The sequence below is a fragment of the Peromyscus californicus genome, unplaced genomic scaffold (assembly GCF_007827085.1).
Source record: "Peromyscus californicus insignis strain IS unplaced genomic scaffold, ASM782708v3 Scaffold_20__1_contigs__length_68692818, whole genome shotgun sequence".
Taxonomy (NCBI): domain Eukaryota; kingdom Metazoa; phylum Chordata; class Mammalia; order Rodentia; family Cricetidae; genus Peromyscus; species Peromyscus californicus.
The window spans coordinates 10397825-10418313 of NW_026294503.1; the positions used below are offsets into that span (position 1 = coordinate 10397825).

Genomic DNA, 20489 nt, shown 5'->3' on the forward strand with positions numbered 1-20489 from the left:
TCATTTTGTGGAAATCTCACTGCACGAAGACCTTTGTATACATTTCCATTTGCTCTTCCCAGTTGGGTGGAACCAGTAATTTGTAAATGAGGACCCTAGAAACTAAGAGACAGTAGGTTACACAGGGAGTAGTGGCTGCTTTGGTTCTGACGGGGCTTCTGCCTGAACCCAGCCTCCTTTCAAGATTATAGTAAAGATGTGCAATAACATATATAAATGTACTGACACATAATATGAAGTCTGCAAATAGAAGCAACAGGGAATCAGAAACATGAATTTTTCAACCAAAAGACATAATGTTCCAACACGGTGTTTAAAGAAAGTAGGTAATAGATTTGAATTCTAGATCAGCTTCTCTGGAAAAGCCAGTGATATCTGGGCCAGACATCAGTGGCAGGCACAGGTGGAAATGAGTATGCTTCCTGGGGGCGGGGGGACAACACCGGAGGTGGCAGACTGGTTAACTGAAAGGCCAGGGTTTCAAGAGATTGTAGTCAATTGTTAGTTGTACCAGATTTAACTGTTGGTGATCACCAGTAGCCAAGGTGATGTGCAAACTCAGCAGTATCACACTCATTCTCCCACGAGTTCCCAGTACTATATTCAGTGTCATAAGGACCCTGAAAAGACTTAAGTCATATATTTTGTACAAACTAAGAGATAATTTGGAGTAAAAATATAACTGAAATAAAAAGTCCTGTTGTGTTTAAATGTTTAAACATTGAGAAAATAATTCCAGAAAGTAGCAAAAGGCTAAAAAGGTGTCTAAAATACATAACCTAATGGTAATTTCTAAGCCATAAGCCAAAAAAAAAAAAAAAAAAGGACAGGTCCTCGCCTTTCCATTTTGACTCTGTACAGGACTTTCGTGCATTAAGTGAAGACAATGGAGCACCTAACTGAATACCACCAAATGTAGAAGACCAAGTATTTGTGGGCTAAAGTCCACCAGTAAATTATGGCATTGCTTCTTTGCTGGGGGAAGAAAATAGTGGACACAGAAGTATAGCTTGCCACCCCATAAAAGGTTCATTTGTAGTCTTAAATGCTGTAACCTACATTTTAATAAACAGAGGCCAACAGCTGGACAGACGCCTCTCGATCATGGTCAAAATACATGACCAGTATGGCCACAAATTGTTGGTTTTCTTGCTATATTTTTTTGAAGAGGCAAGCAGCCTTCTCTGTTACAGAATTATTTTCCAAGACACGGTAAACATTCCAAAGGAAGAAACAGAAGAGGGTAAAGGAAACAACAACAAAAAAAATCTATATTGTTTTAAAAGTGAGGACTCCACACTTCATCAATCAGCCATTACCTACAAGGTCTGATTTGGCTTTTAAATATGTTCTGCACAGTTAAGTCTTTTGGCCAAAAAGCTATAGCAACAAGCATTTGGAATTAATTTTACAAGATTCCTTGCTGATCTTTATTGTTACTTAAAGATCCCTTTCCTCATTTCATTCCTCGCTTCTGATACCACTTCACAAATGCAGAATTTCTCAAATGCCTATCATTCTCTGTACAGTCCCTTGGGACTATTTCAGGCATAAGTCCTGCTGGAGAAAAGCTTAATTATGCACTCTCAAATTTGATACATTGATAGTAGAATACTATAACCATTAAAAAGCACACTGGGAATTATAAGCAATGACTTACAGTTAGTGCTAAGGCCTATTGTGAAATGAAAAAAAAAGGCAAGCTACAAGTTATATGTAATATGATACAACAAAGACATATATAGAAGGGTATACATACATATGTGTGTATAAAGTGCTGAGAAAAGTTGAGGGAAGGATAGCAGAATTGTGAAATGTCAAAACGTGTTATGTGTTCCTAAACATATGAAACTTGTATCATTGCAATTTACTTATACAATGAAAATAACAGAAAAGATTATTTTAAATATATACAATTTAATAAACTACCTAGGTTTACAAAACAAAACAACAACAACAACAAAAAAAACAGCCTCTTTGTTAGCACTATGAAACAACCCTTTTGATTTCAACACGGAAAAACAAGTAACATTGCAGATCATGTCTCAAACCTTTCCAGATTTGAGAACATAAACCTAGAGCCTTAATATTGCTGAACCTGCTTTAACCTTCAAGCTAACTACATGTTCATTTAACCATTTCTTATCAGGAGCCCTGTTTTCTAGTGTTCTGTAACACTAACCCTTACGTTCTAAGATATAAATAAATAAATAAATAAATAAATAAATAAATAAATAAATAAATAAAACCTAAAATACTATCTCTGCAATGAAGCCTTCTTTAAAAGCTCTGATTGGTGCTAAGGGTACACATCTATAATTCTGCTGTTTTCCCGGATTCTATGGATTCCCAGTTTGCATCACAGACTCATCTTACACCTCTAATCTTTGGCCTTCTAACTAGCAATGTGCAAGCCACTTTTCCCAGAAATTACTCCTGGATGGGCTTCAGCACCTGGGAATGTTCCTCACTAGCCGCAGATCACCCTAACCCTATTTGACCATGTCTCAGAGAGGTAATGCTTCTGATGCAAGGGTAATCTCTAGAGGGCCTCAAAGTCCTGTACTCAGCCAGGAGCAACTTCCCCAGAACTACATAAGCCATAAGCTTGTTACTCTCAATTTACTAAGATTCAGTTTCAACAAATTCTCTTTTCACACACAAAAGTCATTCTAACTAAAATTTCAAAACATTTTAAAAAAAGCTTTTCAAGACACACAGAAATTTTCTTTCTCTCCTAAAGTCATATTAGGCTCACTCCATAGGAAGGGCCACTGTCTTAACTATTTCTCATGTGTATTTCCAGAAACCTCTTTATAATACATAAATTTAATGGCTTAAACACATTTAAATGCCAATGGGAACATACAATAGTTGGTTTAACCTTTGAAAATGTTATACTGTGTAATAGGTATATCAAAATTTACTAAGCATAGGCCTTTGCTATGAAGTATGTGTTTTAAATCCTTGTTCAGAATGTAAGAACCTACTTTAGCCAACTTACATGCTTCTTAATTACAGTGCCTCCTCAAAAATGTAATCCACCAAGTGAGGACTGCCAATATTGGTTTAAGTAAAATTACTGTCCAAGTGAAACTGTGGCCAAACGCAGCCTGACAAGGCTGTCATTTGGCCGCAAGGACTTATCCTAGCCAAGAAGCAGAGAAGCATGCTGGACAACCCCCTCTCCTGTCTTCCCAACACCACCCCATACAGGCTCTAAAGTAACATTTTTCAAATTATACTGTAGTCTAGTTCATTCCAAGCATTCCCCAAGAACCTAGTATGTGCCGAGTATACAGCCAGACCTTAAGAACATGGTTCGTTAACACCCATCCCTCAGTCCCAAGGATGCCAATGCCAAAGTGATGGGCCACAGCCACGCGGCACTAACACAATATGGAAAGAGAATGGAATACACAGTAGAGGTACATGCTGGCTACATTACAGGCAGAGACCAAGGGCCCGTTTCTGTTCTCCCATTAAATTTTTATTTGTTTCAATTTATGAAATCTCCATTTCTGGCACAATGCTGAACATGGAGTGGAATTTTAGCACTTGCCAAGTAAATAAATCATGAATGCCATTTAAAAAACTTAATTTCTTTACTATCTGGATACTAAGTATGAGGTTGCTAGCATGTACACTGTACTCATCTCAGATATGAAAAAAAAAGGAAAACAAAACAAAATAAACCACCCCCACCAGCTATAGAGAACTGCAAATTATACAGGAATAACCAGTAAATAACTGAAAATAATTAGAATAGAGAAGGCGAGTAAAGGTAAAGCAGATATTGGTATTACACACCATGGATGTTGGGCTCTTTTAGATAAATGTATTTTAAAGAGACAGAGAACAGTAGAGCCCTGACAAAGTGAGGTTGTGGGAGCAATGAAGAAAATGCACATGGCCGATGAGAGGCCCAGGGAAGAGCAGGCTGAGTGGGGCACAGGTCAGAGATGGGGATGTTTCCCTGTGTTCAGCAGCTGTGGTTTAGGGGCATAAGTTATTCACATTCTATGTGGTTTTTAAAGATTTAAATATCAATTAATGTTAGTAAGAATGAAGTTGGGTTCAAGATCAGGAACATGCCGTGCCTTAGTGAATGGTTTCCCTAGATACCTGAGCACAAGAGCAAATCGACCAAGTAGTGCCTAGTTTATTTCCTCATTTAGAAAGATAGAAAGACACAGGGGCTAGGAGATGATGGATGAGTAACCTCAAGACAATATGTCTGCTATAAGGAGAGGCACTTTGGCAAGCAATTGAATAATAACATGACTACTACTTAGAAGGCTATAGAACGTGTGTGTGTGTGTGTGTGTGTGTGTGTGTGTGTGTGTGTGTGTGTGTGTGTGTGTGTGTTGTGTGTCTGTATGTCTGTCTGTGTCTGTCTCTGTGTCTGTGTCTATGCCTGTGTGTCTGTGTGTGGAGAGTTTCAGAAAGTTAATCTTTCTGAAAGACGAGTTTAGAGGAAAGCCATTAGGACCCTCATCATTCTAAAGAGGACACTCTAACAGAGTCTTCGACTCCCTCTCTTCCTTCAGTCCCCAGTAGTCTCTGGGCCTAAGTACACAGAGATTTTGTGTCTCTCTCTTTTCAGTCTAATCTAGACTTCCGAGTGGCTCAACATGACCAATAACAAAACATAAGAAAACCAAAATCTTAAATACAAAAAATATCAAGACTTGTTAAATCTAACTGTGAAACTATAACTCTCTATATCCCTATCTATTATGAGAGGAAGGGTAAGAAGTCAAGTACTATCAGGACCGCGATAGACACTGAAAAATAGATCTCTCTCATTTGTGATTCTGACTAAGACAAAGCAGCCACCTCACTGCTTGTTGTTCTTTGCTACCTTTCTCTTTTCTTCTTCCCCAGGGTCCCCTCCTATTCAAGGTCCTCACACCTCCTGCTGTGTGCTGGGATGACACAGTGCTCTACCATGTTTGATAAAACCAGTTGTTTATGCCACATCCACACCTCCTCTCAGAAGACACCTAGTCCCCATGGTGCAGCTGTATCAATCAAAGAACACTCAGTCCCTGAAAATCCCTACAAGTTTCTCTGCTCATTACAGGCACTGAAGACACATTACAGGGACAACTTACCCCCAAACAACAAAATTGGACTTAAAAGAATTTTTCACTTAGTAATCACTGACAGCAGCTTAAACTGAAGTGTTTTAAGACTGCAAATTTTTAGAGAACTCTATTAACTTCGACTCCAAACTGGCAACAGCTTATAAGTATCCCTTAGTAAAAAAAAAAAAAAAGTTACTGAGATTACATATTTCTAATATTTGCTCGTACAAAAATCTCATCACAATATGGATTGATAAAAAATTACAACAAACGCTAAAAAGCACAGTATTACACAATAGAGTCCAGCTACACGCAGCTCATCCGGAGCTTCAGTTCATTTCAGACTCAAGAAAATAAAGGACAGCACTCAAGTTTTCATACGAACAGCTTAAACGACTTGCAGGACAATGTAGAAAACCAGCATTCCTAAGTTAACAGATAACCCTGCCGAAGTCTGGGGAAACCAAGTAGAAACGGTTCAACTCAAAAGTGCCTTTACCAGCAAGCACAATTAGCACAAATGTCATCCAATTATCTTGAATAGATGTTGTACAGAACAGGGACAAAAGCTCAGAGACACAACTGAGTACGATGAGAAAACAGCGGCCAGGACAGCAGTACTGTGGTTCGCAGACCTGAGGACAGATTTCTTCACTCTGGTGGGACGGTGAGCAACTTAGTATGATTAGGAGTCTCTTTGCCCTAATGAGCCAAAATAAAAGCAGTGTCAGCCTTCATTCCATAGGTCTGTCAAGATGACTCAGAAGCTTACCAAGTGCAATGTGCTCAGTACAGTATCTGCTGGGCAGTGAGGGATCAAAGCACGTGGGCTTCCATCAATAGAAAAGCTTACACGAGAACATGCTTGCCATCCCAGATGCTGAAAAGGCTGAGACAGGACTGCCATGAGTTCAAGACCAGCCTGGGCTTCACAGGAAGTCTCTGTGAGTGAATGAGTGAGTGAGTGAGTGAGTGAGTGACAGAAAGACAGACAGAGAATGAGAACAAATGACTTACAAACTGGGGAGAAAAAAAACAACAACAAAAAAACTTCCATCCAAGATGATGGGTGGAAAGAAGTTCAAAAGCTCCCAAATACTTCGTGTGGAAAAATAACTTTCATTAATATATAGTTAATTATGAATGCAATAATAATTTACATGAACATGTATACTACTCAAATGAAGAGTGTATTTAAAGACCATTATCTGTAAGAAACAGTTTTACTCTTGCTTAGTTCACCTGTTGCACACATGCACACCTGTGTGGAAAGCCATCTACTTTGAGCATTGTGTACTGGGAGTTAGGAGACCCATGTCTCAAAGCATATTGTGGTGAGGGAAGAAAGCTGACCACGCAGAAATCTCCCTCTTCCTACTTTCTTCACCAGAGAAGAGGGAACCACCTAACTTCTCTCTATCATAAAGTCAAGTTCTGGCTCCGGTGGAGACTTTAACCCTCAAAGTATAACCAGGTCAGATGCATGAACTCCATCCAGAAAGAGGCCACTTTTCAGATTGAGAGGGAATTCTACTTTATATTAAATGCCCTTGTGCTCCTTTTGAACACAGTGTCTTCCTGTGTAGCCAAGGTTGAGCTTGCCCTTACCATCATCCTGCCTCAGCCTCTCTGTGTGGAGTTATAGGCATGTACCCCCATGTTAGGCATACTTTATTTTGATGCCTAGAAATACATATGCTATCAAAATAGTTTTCTTCACAGACCCATTTTTAACTTGTCTTCCAAATTTATTGTGTATAAGCACCAAATTCAAATTTGGGAATTATATTGGGAATACCTTCTCTGTATCTTATATATTGTATCTTTTCCACACAAATAAACATTGAGTCTGATAGAAAACTTAGTAGTCAAATAAAGATATTGGCTTCTTCTCTCATAGTTCAAGCATTGCGTATTTGAAATTGTACTGCAAACAATGAAATGAAAAAGAACATATCTTTTGGGAATGCAATGCTATGTTTTAAAGGGATTTGTGTTTCCATTTAAGGAAGATAGGAGAAAGACAGCAACCTCAAAGGAAAATTGAAAGAAGAGAATTTTAAATTACAAAACAAATTAATATTTCATATCAGATTTTCAATTCTTGCCAGCAGCAGGTCCCTCATCTTGGTTACTCCTTGTACTTTTCCTATTTTGGTAACTTGTCACCCTATCATATTAAGGTGAAACCAGAACAGTGTAATAAACTTCAGATCTGAGTCCCCATTGCAATTTGCCAAATGTTGAAAAAGGCAATTTTCTCCACCCAGCTGAAAGGGAAAGTCATGTGTGCACTAACGTACATCTTACCTCTACTCAACCTCCACCCAAAGCAAGTAAGAAGAATCTCTCAATCCCTTCACACTCTGAACAGGCATAGGACAGGGGTACAAGGCTTGAGAGTAACTATTTTAGAATATAGACCACAGGTTTCTGTCAAAACTACTCAACTGTATTAGACACAAAAGAAGCCACAACTTATTCATCACAAAGTGTCGCTGTTTTCCAACAAAATTTTACTCATGAACACACAAACACAAGTTAAAGTTATGTCTCATGCACCATCTTCACGTCCATTTTTTCTCCGCCACTTAAAGTTCTGAGAGTTATCCTTGACACAACAAGATGGCAGGCTGGATTTTGCCCTTGGTTGAATTTTGCTGAGTTCTGACTTAGAGAACACCAAGGAGAAGCATCTTAGCTTGGGGATTCAGAAGGAGTCTGAAATCCACCATAGGCTCTACACATAGACCAACAGTGTAAACACACAGGGATTTAGTGATCTCCACATGGGAGCATGACTTCTGATCAGCCATCAACAGGGGACATATCATCCTGCTGTAGTAAGTTTCTCATCCCCAGGTTGCTGTGTCATTGGCATGTGAATCAAAGAGCTGGTTGAAAAAAAAAGGGGGGGGGGATCCAAAAACAAAATGGTTCGAATGAAACCAATATAACATTTACTTCTAGTTCTGTCATCTGCCATTTTTAACTAGCTCTTTTTAAAGATGGCCTTGCTATGTGTAACCATCCAGTTCAGTGACAGAAGGAGACAGAACCTCTAACCACGCCATGCAGTAGAAGCCAACCTTCAGGCTGGCTGGCAGAGGCCTCTGGTACCTTCACTGTACATGGCAATACTGTGACCACATTTTTTTTTAATTAAGAGATTTTCTATTCATTTTACATATCAACCACAGATTCCCCTGTCCTCCCTCCTACCACCCCCCAAGTATTCCCCCTCCAATCCACCCCCATTCTCACCTCCTCCAAGGCAAAGTCTCCCACGGGGAGTCAGCAGACCCTGGTACATTCAGTTGAGGCAGGTCCATGCCCCTCCTCCCTGCACCAAGGCTGTGAAAAATGTCTCACCATAGGCACTAGGCTCCAAAAAGCTGGCTCATGCACTAGGGACAGGTCCTGATCCCACTGCCTGGGGGGCCCCTAAACAGTTCGAGCTAAACAACTGTCTTGCTTATCCAGAGGGCCTAGACCACTTTCTAAGAACTTCAGCAGCAAAGGAGAAGTTCCACAAGCACCTTAAAAACTAAAGCATTTCCAGCCAATGCCTTACTTTTCAGAGAAGCATAGAGCACAAGGTTGGTTTGAGCCTTCTGAAATGAATAATGCTGGAGCCAGAGAGATCGCTCCTCAGGTGGACCCAAGTTTAGTTCCTAGTACTCACATGGCAGGCAAAGATAATGGATGGAAATTGCTAATTAGAACTCTGACGATGCCACCCATGGTGCTGCCTAGAAAACCAGCAATCAGAAAGCTAAGGCAGGAGAACTGCAAGAACTGAAACGAGATCGGGCCATGTGGGGAGATGCTGTCAGAAACAAATGACTACAACCAACCCTGATACAGCCTACTACTAAATTATTGACGGCTTAGCCACACTGCTACCCATCACAATGAGAGAGTTAATACTGGTAGGGGAACCACTTTGATCTTTCAAGGCCATACTTTTTTTTCATATGACTCAACAACTTTAAACAATGATTATATAATAATTACAATTCGAAACAGCCAGGAGAAAGAATTCTAGGTTCCTTCTTGTTGCTGTGAGAACTGCTCTAACGGAAGTAACGAAGGTGAGGGAAGGGTTCCTTTGGCTCACAGTTCAAGGTTACAGTTTGTCCTTATGGGGAAGTTAAGGTGGAAACTCAAGTAGAAAAAGCATATCACATCCACACTCAAGAACAGAGAGAAATGGGTGCACCACTTTTGGCTTCTGGCTCGCTTCTCTCATTTAGCTTCCTTCAGCCCAATACATGGAATGGTTCTACCCACGATGGGCTGGGTCCTTCTAGACCAATTAACACCCATAGGTGAGCCTGATATCAATAATTCCTCAACTGATACTCCCTTCCCAGGTAATTCTAGGTGGTAATAAGATGACATTTAAAAGTAATAGAACACAAAGGGCTTTAGTGTTTTTTTTTTTTTTTTTTTTACCTCAATGACATGACAGATAACTGAGGGGATAAATATGCTCACACTGAGATAAATATTAGATAATGTATATTAATGTATCACATAATACACCATAAGTCCATACAAATTTTGTGCCAACTTAAAGTATTTCATTTTTTTTAAAGGATTTATTTTTATTTATGTGCGTGTGTGTGTGCCACAAGTGCATGGGTGCCTGTAGAGGCCAGAGTTAGTGCCAGCTGTTAGCCACTCAATATGAATGCTGGGGCGTATGTGGGGGCCCCTGGAAAAGCAGCAAGCTTTCCTAATTGCCAAGCCATCTCTCCAGGCCCTAAGTATTTTAAATCCTTTAGTAGCTCCACTTCATATCTAAAGTAAAGCTTAAACCCTTGGTTTTCAGGCTGCAGATCTTCATTATTAGACTCACCTATCTGTTTCTAGGCTCATGCTCAGGTGCACCTTTCATCCCCACACCCCCCGCCCCCATCAAATAAAGAGATCACAGCAGCACTCTGTATTCTCGGTGTCCACCATGACACTGGGGGCTGACATGACCGGTGATGGCAGATGTGTCTGTTGAAGGGCAAGCACAGTTGATATTCCATTTCTACCATTTCAGAATAAATGCTGAAACAGGATCCTCTTTGTTTATCTTAAGGCACCCACATGCTTTGGTTACAATTAGTTCCCTTTAGGTTATAAAATATTTCCAACTTAGACATCAGGTTATTGTACACTGAAGAGCTCCTGTACCACTTTTTACTCATGCATATTCCTTAATTATTAACAATGTGCATATGAGAGTTACAAAGAGAAACTGAACACTGAAGCAACTAGACTTCAAGATCAATAAGTCACAATGAGAAGAATATCTTCAAGAGGAACGACTGAAAGATTTCATTCTTTTACTGTGATGGTTTTATAGATAGGCTCAGGAGAGCACGAGTCAGCTCTCATTCCAGAATGTGTTATGTAAACTGTTCTAGCTTACAAAGCTAGTTACTGGCAGAACACACTTGAGAACCCAGGATTCCTTCTAGTAGTGTTCTTTTCAATGTGATTTACCACAAATTGATTTCCACCATTAGAAAATAAGACTGTCATGAAATCCTTAATGGAATTTGAAACACACTGGCAAGACTGCCATGAAACACTTAATGGAATTCGAAACACACTGGCTGTTTGTTTCAGAAAACCATTTAAGTTTTCCTAATACTTTGATTTATAATTGTGCACAATAATTGTCATTGTTGTTCTTTTTGGTTTTTTTGAGACAGGGTTTCTGTGTATAACAATCCTACCTGTCCTGGAACTTGCTCTGTAGACTAGGCTGGCCTGTTTTCACAGAGATCCTCCTGCCTCTGCCTCACAAGGGCTAGGATTAAAGGCATGTGCCAACACTGTCTGGCTCATGTTCATTTTTTAAGGAACAACACAATGAAAAAATATTCCACTATGAATCAGGGTTCTCAAATAAGATGGGTATCCTGCTGCTGACTTCTGGGGTACTTTGGGAGCCATACTTCATCTGTAAACTGTAAGATCTATACATGTTAGGAGGAGAGAAACATAATCAGAAGGTTGAAATGGAAAAAAACCAGGAGAGGCAAAGGAAGACAAGGAGAATGTAAGCCAAACTCTTCCAGATCCTTATCACCTATATATCTGTCTGTCTGTCTGTCTATCATCTATCTATCTATCTATCTATCTATCTATCTATCTATCTATCTATCATCTACCATCTACCCCTCTATCTCTCTCTCTTTTAATTAGTCTAAATATACTTTTTCCTTCTTTGAACGGGCTATGCATGTCTGTAACACAACACAACACACACACACACACACACACACACACACACACACACACACACACACACACGGGAGGCATTTATCAGTGAAAGTATTTTTATTTTCACAAAACACCCTCCTTAAGACTATTTGAAATAAGCTGTTATTACTTGTTAGCTCTGGCATTAATTCAAAAAGAATGGCTAATGTTTATATTAACTCAATCTATAAAATGAATACTTGGGGTATATTGTAAACTACTTCCTATTAAGTGATCAAGAAAAGAAATAAAGTTATTATTATTGTCTCTACTAGCTCAGTGAAAGACAAAAAAAGATATTGAAAGGGGGCTGTCACATAATAGATTGTGTCTCCCATGATGCTTTTATATTACCACCTTTTATATAACATTTAACAGATCATGCTGGTAGAGAGGAAAATTATTAGGATATATTGTAAGTAAACAACTTTTTCATAAAATTAAATACATAAATAAAATCAGCTATTAATTTTAAGAAATTTATTAGGAGCTAGGAAGGTGGTCCCATAGGTAAAATGCTGCCACACAATCATAAAGACTTAGGTTTAGATTCCCAACACGCATCTAAAAGCCAGACCTGCTATGCGATACCTATAATCCCAGCCCCTGGTGGCAGAGACAGGATGACCCCTGGATCTCACTGGCCAGTCAGTCTAGACAACTGATTAATTCTAGATTTGGGAGAGATCCTGCCTCAAAACCTACAGTATATAGTAATTGAGGAAAACATCCAGTATCAACCATACACACACTCCCAGGCATGCATGTGTGTACACACCCACACAAATATGTCCATATAAAGAAGGGGAGACAGATGTGACGTCCCTCCCCTACCTAGGGAGTTAATGGTACTTGATAGCTACTGGGAGAGGGATAAACTATGTACTTTGAGTGTATGGCCCCTGGTGTATTGCTCACGCTCCGGGGAAAGGCAACACATCAAATACGAGTAGGCAAACTGTGCCCTGTGGATTTAAAAGAAAAAAAAAAAAAACAAGGAGAACATAAGGCTGGGTGGGTAGGGAAGGGGGTGGATCTTGGAGGAGTGCTGTTTGGTTTGAGTGTGATCAAAATAGATTGTACAAAATTCTCAAAGAACTATTAAGAATGGGGGTGTGTGGAGAATGAGCTGTCCCACTCACCACTTTCAAAGCCTGGCCAGTGGTGTGATTTCTTCGTTACTGTTTTCTCCAAATTGCATACGTAGTTAAGCAAACATGGGCAGTAGGATCAGAGACAATCCTAGAGCCCATTACTGGTTCTGCTTCATACTGTGTAACTTTGAGTGGCTTCTGCACCTCTAAGTTTCCCTGTTCAATGGCAAAATTCAAGTCCTGTCTGTCGCCAGCCTCCCTACCATGATGTTCACGTGCTTTCATCCTCTGAAACTGTTAAGCAAGCCTCCAATAAACTCTTTCTTCTCTGCGTTGCCGTGGTCATGGTGGCTTATCACAGTGCAGCAACAGAAGTTACTATGGCCGGGACGAAGGAGGAAAATCAATGTTCAGATAAGGAAGAGTGAAATTCCAAACAAATGAACGGGCCAGGTGAAATCTGAGGAGCCTGCTGCCCCCTTCCACTCTCTCTGCCTCTGTCACTGATCTCGTTGCCTTCACTGTTGAACCTCTGTTAGCTCAGCCTCATGCTGTCAAAATGAAAATGCTTCTGAAATTGAAGTTTGTCACTTTTTTACTAAAAAATCCTACATCGACTGTGAGTGGTTTTCAGGAGCTGCTTAAATTGGATTAATTTGTTATGTCAGGTGAGGTGGCTCACGCCTGTAACATCTGCATTGGTAGCAGTTATAAGTAAAGGTAGAAGGACCTACCACAATGTCAAAAGTGAGTCCAGGCTATACAATGAGTTCCAGGCTAGCCTGGGCTACAGGGAAACCCTATCTAAGGCAATCCTGTCATAGTGTAGTCTTAATCAACCTACCCAGAATAACTCCTTATTATACAATAAAACTGTACCTAACCACTTATATTTATGGATGGGTGATAGTTTCTTAATATTTTCATCTTTTTTATTCATAATGCTCAATCCTAAAAATACAGAAAACACTTATAATCTTCATATATACCAGTCCCTTCATTGCTATACCCCACCTCTACATTTTGGAAAGGGTATTATAACCAGTTTAGGAAACCTCATCCAGCAAATAGAAATATTCAACCTGCTTTGCGCTATTTACTAACCAATTGAGAAGAAAAATGTATCTATCAGAGATGCTGGCACAGGATAAGAGCTAAATGATAAACAGTGTTTATGTGACATACAATCTACTTGATTATCTGTGGGTTTAACTAAACCAGAAGACTCCAACCTCAATACAGCTGTGTGTTTGCTACAAATCAGGATGGTGGTTAGGATGAGTGAAGAGAGAATACTGAACAAGAAATGTGACTGAGCCTGGTAACATTCTTTTTGAATTCCATGATTACCTGTGCTACTCCTCTTTCTGGTAAATCTATGTTTACTGTTTGTCGAGTTTGATTTGAATATGAAATTTCACTTAATTTTTTTTAAAAAAATTAAAATAGGAGAAAAAAAGAATTTACATTTTCTGGTAAATATACTAAGTGCCAGTATTCATACTAATAACAAATGTGTAGCTTCATTTGCAATAAAATCCTATTAAAACAAGAATACCACATTACACATATTTTCATTAATACCTAGGTAGGTGCTGGGGATGCTTGTGAATGTGTTGCTCTGATTGATTGATAAATAAAATGCTGATTGGCCAGTAGCCAGGCAGGAAGTATAGTGTAGGCAGGATAAGGAGAGAGGAGAATTCTGGGAGGTGGAAGGCTGAGTCAGAATACACTGCCAGCTACCACTACCATGAGAAGCAAGATGTAAGGTACCAGTAAGCCACACGCCACGTGGCAACTTATAGATTTATAGAAATGGGTTAATTTAAGATATAAGAACTAGATAGCAAGAAGCCTGCCACGGCCATACAGTTTATAAGTAATATAAGTGTCTGTGTGTTTACTTGGGTCCTAGTGGCTACGTGACTGGTGGGTGAGAGAGATTTGTCCTGACCATGGGCCAGGCAGAAACAGGAAAACTTCAGCTACAAATGGAGCCAGAATGTGGGGCAAGAATTTCCACCTAAAACCTGAGAAATCTTTTTAAAAAAAAGATTCTAAAACAGGAGCTAAAACAGCTTCCTAGTTGTCTCTCTCAAGTTAGCAGCAGCCTGCATGCTTGAGCTACTATATGGCGGGTTCCTGGCATGCTTGCTTGACCTGCAGTATAGCAGGAACTAGGTGTCTCCAAGCCACACATTAGGTGCTGCTGTGGGGTGGATTTAGCCTTTGCTAATACATTTTAAAAAAAAATAGAGGTTTCTGGGCTACATACTGCTGGATGGAAGCACAGACCCATTGCTTCCCAGAGTCTGTGGAAACAGGGTTCCCAGAGCTGGCGGTAAGTGTACCACCACCATGTTGGGAAGCTGAAGTGGGTGGAGCATGCTATAGTTTAAAGCAATAGATTCACAATAAGACAGATTCAGATGGGATAAACCTCTAAACAGTTTACAATGTGTGTAAAAATGTACATAGGCTTGGAAGAGAAAAGAAAGTAATATATGCAGTTATATAAAGAAATAGACAGTTTTAAAAAATAAGGTCTTTTAAAAAAAGTAAAAGTAATATAAAAATAAGCCATGTAAACATGGATATCACACAGAGAATCTGGATTGTGTTGTCTTTGGGATTTTTAACTGCAGAAAGACATTTGATTGTAAAGACTGCTCAGGTAAACAAATATGTATATTTCAAAGGTGCCTTGACTTCAAAATTTGGATCTAAGGATATGTTGCTTTGGAAAGGAGGCTCTGCTTTTGTTTCCACAGAAAGCAAGAGGCTATGGATTTGTTCCAGATTAAGATACATCAGGTTTGACCAGCAAAGACCCCCTGAAAGGTCTCTGATGACACCATGGCACAGATGATCCAACACCCAGAATGGTTTCAAGGCAACTGGCTCAGACAATACAGCATCATGGACTACTCCATAATCCTAAAATTTTCTTTAGGTTCCCATAAGAATACAGTGCCCTCATCCAGCAGGAAGTAGCCTAGAAAACTACACCCACATTCCCAAAAAATAGATTATGGATATGGTGGTATTTTATTTGTACTGAAATGTGATTTTAATTGTATGTTAATAAATAAAGTTGCCTGGGGGTCAGAGCTATTGGAACCATAGCAAGAGCGTGGCAGTGGTGGCGCATGCCTTTCATCCCAGCACTTGGTAGACAGAGCTAGGTAGATCTCTGTGTGTAAAAGGATACAGCCAGCATTGGAGACACACTCCTTTAATCTCAATCCCAACCATAGAAGACCTGGAAGTCTCTACAGAAAGGCAGTGACGAGGCAGTCATGTGTTTGGGTTTACAACCAATGAGAAGGCAGAACAGAAAGACTATTTAAAGACAAACACACAGGAAGTAGGCCCCCTTTTGGAGAGCTCTCTTGGCTGAAGAGGATCGCTGAAGCAGGAAGGGTGAGGCTCTTAGCTCTGACCTCTTGGCTTTCTTCTCTGAATTGGCTCTGTGTTTCTTTTCTTATTTAATAAGACGGTTGGTTATATCTACATATGGATGTTTGTCTTTGTTTAGGTTGTTGTTTACAAATTGTTATTGGTCATAGTCAATATCTTTCTAAAAGAAAAAAGGGGGATATGATATAGAAATATAGGATATAGATATGATAGGATAAAAGGGTAGATTGTTAAACCTACTTTTAAAGAGCAACTTGGTTAAAATGTTTTATATTGGTATAGATTTTAGTTTATTGATACAAATTTAAAGTTAATTTTGTTATACTGTATGTATATTTCTACTCTTGTTTAAGATATTATGTTTTTGCAACTCATTTAGATTGTAATGGATAATTAAGAAGTACAGATTAATAATTAGTCTTTTATGATAGTCAAATTTATAGTCATGTTAAGTTTTCTAGGTATACATAGATATAATTCAATTAGGTAGGTAATCTTCAAATACTTCAAAGACCTACAGAATATGGCATTTAAAATGTTTTAAAAATTTAGACTTTCTGGACAGTGAGACATGTCTGCTCCTGGCAGCACCAATTCACTTCAGAGAGGAGGATGGGCATTGAAGAACCTTTATACGGAGTTTATCTTCTTCTTGACAAAAACATCCATTTGGGCAAGAAACTGTTCTTGCCTGGACTGCTTAATCGACTGGACATGCAGGACCCATAGAAAGGTGACCACTGAACTTTGCTTGGTGAAATGGTCATTCATGTTCTTGCTTCACAGAGGAAACTGCCAGACATTCAACAGGACACAGAAAGAAGTGACTGAGAGACTCTATGCCTGTGGGCTGAAGACAGATGCCCCAACTTTACAGAGCAACTTTGGATGACTGTCCAGGCTGCCAGCTGTCTCTGTCTATGCTTGCAAGACTCCCAAAAGTTGCTTGTGTCCTTCTCCCATTTCTCAGGTTAATAGTATATCCTTCTGAGGTCTTTAATGTAGTTAAAGACTAGATAGTTATAATTTCCTTAGTTATGATAAAAGATAAGTTAGAAATGAATGAAACCTTAGACTCACAAATATAGGATAGATAAAATATCTTCTTTAATTCTGCCAAATACAAATAAATTAGATATTGTAAATAGACTGGCTATTGTAACTGTAATTCTTGCTTGATAATTGTTCTGTTATATGTGATTTTACTATGTTAAAGTTAAAACCTTCCCTTTGAAAAAAAGAAAAGGGGAAGTGTTGGGGATGCTGTGAATGTGTTGCTCTGATTGATTGATAAATAAAATGCTGATTGGCCAGTAGCCAGGCAGGAAGTATAGTGTAGGCAGGATAAGAAGAAAGGAGAATTCTAGGAGGCAGAAGGCTGAGTCAGGAGACGCTGCCAGCCACCACCACCATGAGAAGCAAGATGTAAGGTACCAGTAAGCCACAAGTCACGTGGCAACTTATAGATTTATAGAAATGGGTTAATTTAAGATATAAGAACTAAGCCGGGCGGTGGTGGCGCACGCCTTTAGTCCCAGCACTCGGGAGGCAGAGCCAGGCGGATCTCTGTGAGTTCGAGGCCAGCCTGGGCTACCAAGTGAGTTCCAGGAAAGGCGCAAAGCTACACAGAGAAACCCTGTCTCGAAAAAACCAAAAAAAAAAAAAAAAGATATAAGAACTAGATAGCAAGAAGCCTGCCATGGCCATACAGTTTATAAGTAATGTAAGTCTCGGTGTGTTTGCTTGGGTCCTAACGGCTGTGTGACTGGCGGGTGAGAGAGATTTGTCCTGACCATGGGCCAGGCAGGACCAGGAAAACTTCAGCTACAGGTAGGTACAAGGGGAAAATGTCTTCTGTTAGTTGAGGTATGAACTGACACCTGCATATACATTATATAAATTTCCACAAGACTGGGGTAATATGTGCCTAAAGTTTTCAAAAATGTGTATTAGGACTAAAAGTACATCTTACAAAGACGAATTAGACAAATACATAAAAGTATGTATGGAAACGGAAAAAAGAAGCATTTTTAAACAAATATCCCTCAGAGTACTTGCAATTGGTAAAGGCTGAAAGTGAGTTTCTAATAGGTTAATTAGCTAAAGGCTGTATATCAATGCCAGAAAAACATATACAGCTATGTTAAAAAGCATGAAAAAACTTAAGTTAAAATAAGTCACAAATATGACACGTTTGTAAGGAGGGGATGCTGTGGGATGTTCTGTATGGCAAATGTGTTGCTGATTAGTCAATAAATAAAACACTGATTGGCCATTGGCTAGGCAGGAAGTGTAGGTGGGACAAGGAGGAGAATAAAGCTGGGAAGTGGAAGGCTGAGTCAGAGAGACACTGCCAGCCGCCATGATGAGAAACAGCATGTGAAGATGCCGGTAAGCCATGAGCCATGTGGCAAGGTATAGATTAATGGAAATGGATTAATTTAAACTGTAAGAACAGTTAGCAAGAAGCCTGCCACAGCCATACAGTCTGTAACCAATATAAGTCTCTGTGTTTACTTGGTCAGGTCTGAGAGGCTGTGGGACTGGCAGGTGAGAGAGATTTGTCCTGACTGTGGGCCAGGCAGGAAAACTCAAGCTACAAGGGGAAGACAAACTGTGCAGAGAACCACGCTCTCAAGGACAGAAGCCAAAGTGTTAGCTCTTGGGATCTTTGGGAAATGTCTCTGGGTTTACAGTTGCACTGCATTAAAATGCATTTCTACGCTTTCTAAATAAGGAGTGTGTAACAGCATAAACCTGGAGGTTTTGTGTAAATAAGTTTACTAACAAATGAGAAAGAGAAAATATGACAGGAACATCATGTAGCATAATATCAGGCACAATAGGAGCCTATAATACCTGTTAGTATGCTCATGGCATTCTTCAGTAAGCTACTCAAGTGAGTCTCATGAGCATGTATGAATTTTACAGACTTCACACAGTTCATCCCAAGAAGCCAACTTCAGACAACATAGAGAGCAAAGTGCTTGTTTGGAAGATAACCATTATACGCCTGCATCATTACTGTTCACAAAACAGCATTATGAAAAGGCAAATTTCATTTACAGGATTTTCCAAGCTACTGCTGCTTAAAGTTTAATCATTTGTGATCAAGCAGTAATCTCAGTGGAAAGTAGCTACAATCTCAAATTCTGTCTCTAACCACTTTTGTAATTGATATTATTCTCATCCGCTAGATGCTATACAAAAATTAGCACCACATAGGCAACGACTGAAAACAAGACAATAGCATGGGAGCACCCTAGTGATCTGATGTCATGGACAACAACGTAAATATTTTTCTACTTTCACTTTGTTTCGCAGAGTTTTGCTAATAAGCACTTCCCGCCTGTACCATATAAGTAATGATTTCCTCTAGGTCAGTAGTCTCCAGCATTGATTGCATTCACTTACAAAAAGTAAAACCATAGCAAGTCCCCTCTCACATGTAAATTCTCTTTCCAAAACCTGATTTATAATCATTACTCTCCATTTCCTAGAAAAAGGGTCAGCATGGTCAACTGTGCATGTTAACCCTTGTCTGGAGTTGAGGGAACCTGCTAACACAGCAGAAACTCCTCCATAGATAACTGTTTACATAAGTGTGTCAAAGAAAATCCTGAATTATGGTGTACAGCCTCAAACAGTTACTAACAGCATCACTTTTCACTCACTAATATCCCAGGTTGGGTAGGACACTGTACAGCCAGACTGTTGCTCACACACAATTCATACCATGCTAGCTATAGAATTTAGAACAAATGTTTCAAGTTATCCACTTCCAGATTTATCACATTGCACTCTGAAAAGAGCAAATGAATGTAAGAAAGTCACAGGATAACCAGATACTCAAATCCCACCGGAGGTGATCTGAGGCAGTCAGAACAGAAAACCGCTTCCAGGTGGAGCCCCTGTCCTATGGTTCATCACATCAAACACCTTAAAGACTTAAGATATACTTAAAGATTCCATCAAACTATTGATACTTGTGAGTTATGCCCTTCTAACAGTACAAACAATTTCATGAAACAAAGGTATAACCAATCTCCATCTAAGCCTAAGTAATTCTATCTTGGCAATTGGTACAAACTATTCACCCAGCTACTTGACTAGAATGCATTTGAAGGAAAAAAACACCACTAAATACCATAATTGCATCAGTAATGATGCTTTAAATAAGTATATGTGTGTGTTTATATTTAGTTGTAGGTCAAACAAATGCAGGAATAATAATCCAATAATTAATAATAAAATAATAATTAATAAATTATTTTATTATTTTATTGATTTCATTTTATATTTAATAAAATAAATTTTATTTTATTTCTAGTATATTTAATAAAAATAATAATTAATCCAAAATAAAAGAGAAAAAGGACTATAAAATTAAGGTTAAATCAAAGATTATTTCCCAGGCATATTAAAAATCTTTTGTAATTTTTTTTGGTTGGTTGTTTTGCTTGCAAGCTGTAATTTCTCCTTACAAAGCTCTATCTAGCAAGCATTATTTTAGGTCAACGTAATGAAAAATGGTTAATCTAAATAACTGAAAGAATGTGTGTGACTATATGGTACACATCTACATAAAATACAAAGTAGAAGTTATCTTATCCAC

General features: G+C 39.0%; 1 protein-coding gene across 4 annotated transcripts in view; it reads right to left on the reverse strand.

Annotated features, from left to right (window-relative positions):
- Window positions 1-20489, reverse strand: part of Rspo2 (R-spondin 2) — a 165084-nt gene that overhangs the window by 67446 nt on the left and 77149 nt on the right. The window lies entirely within an intron of this gene.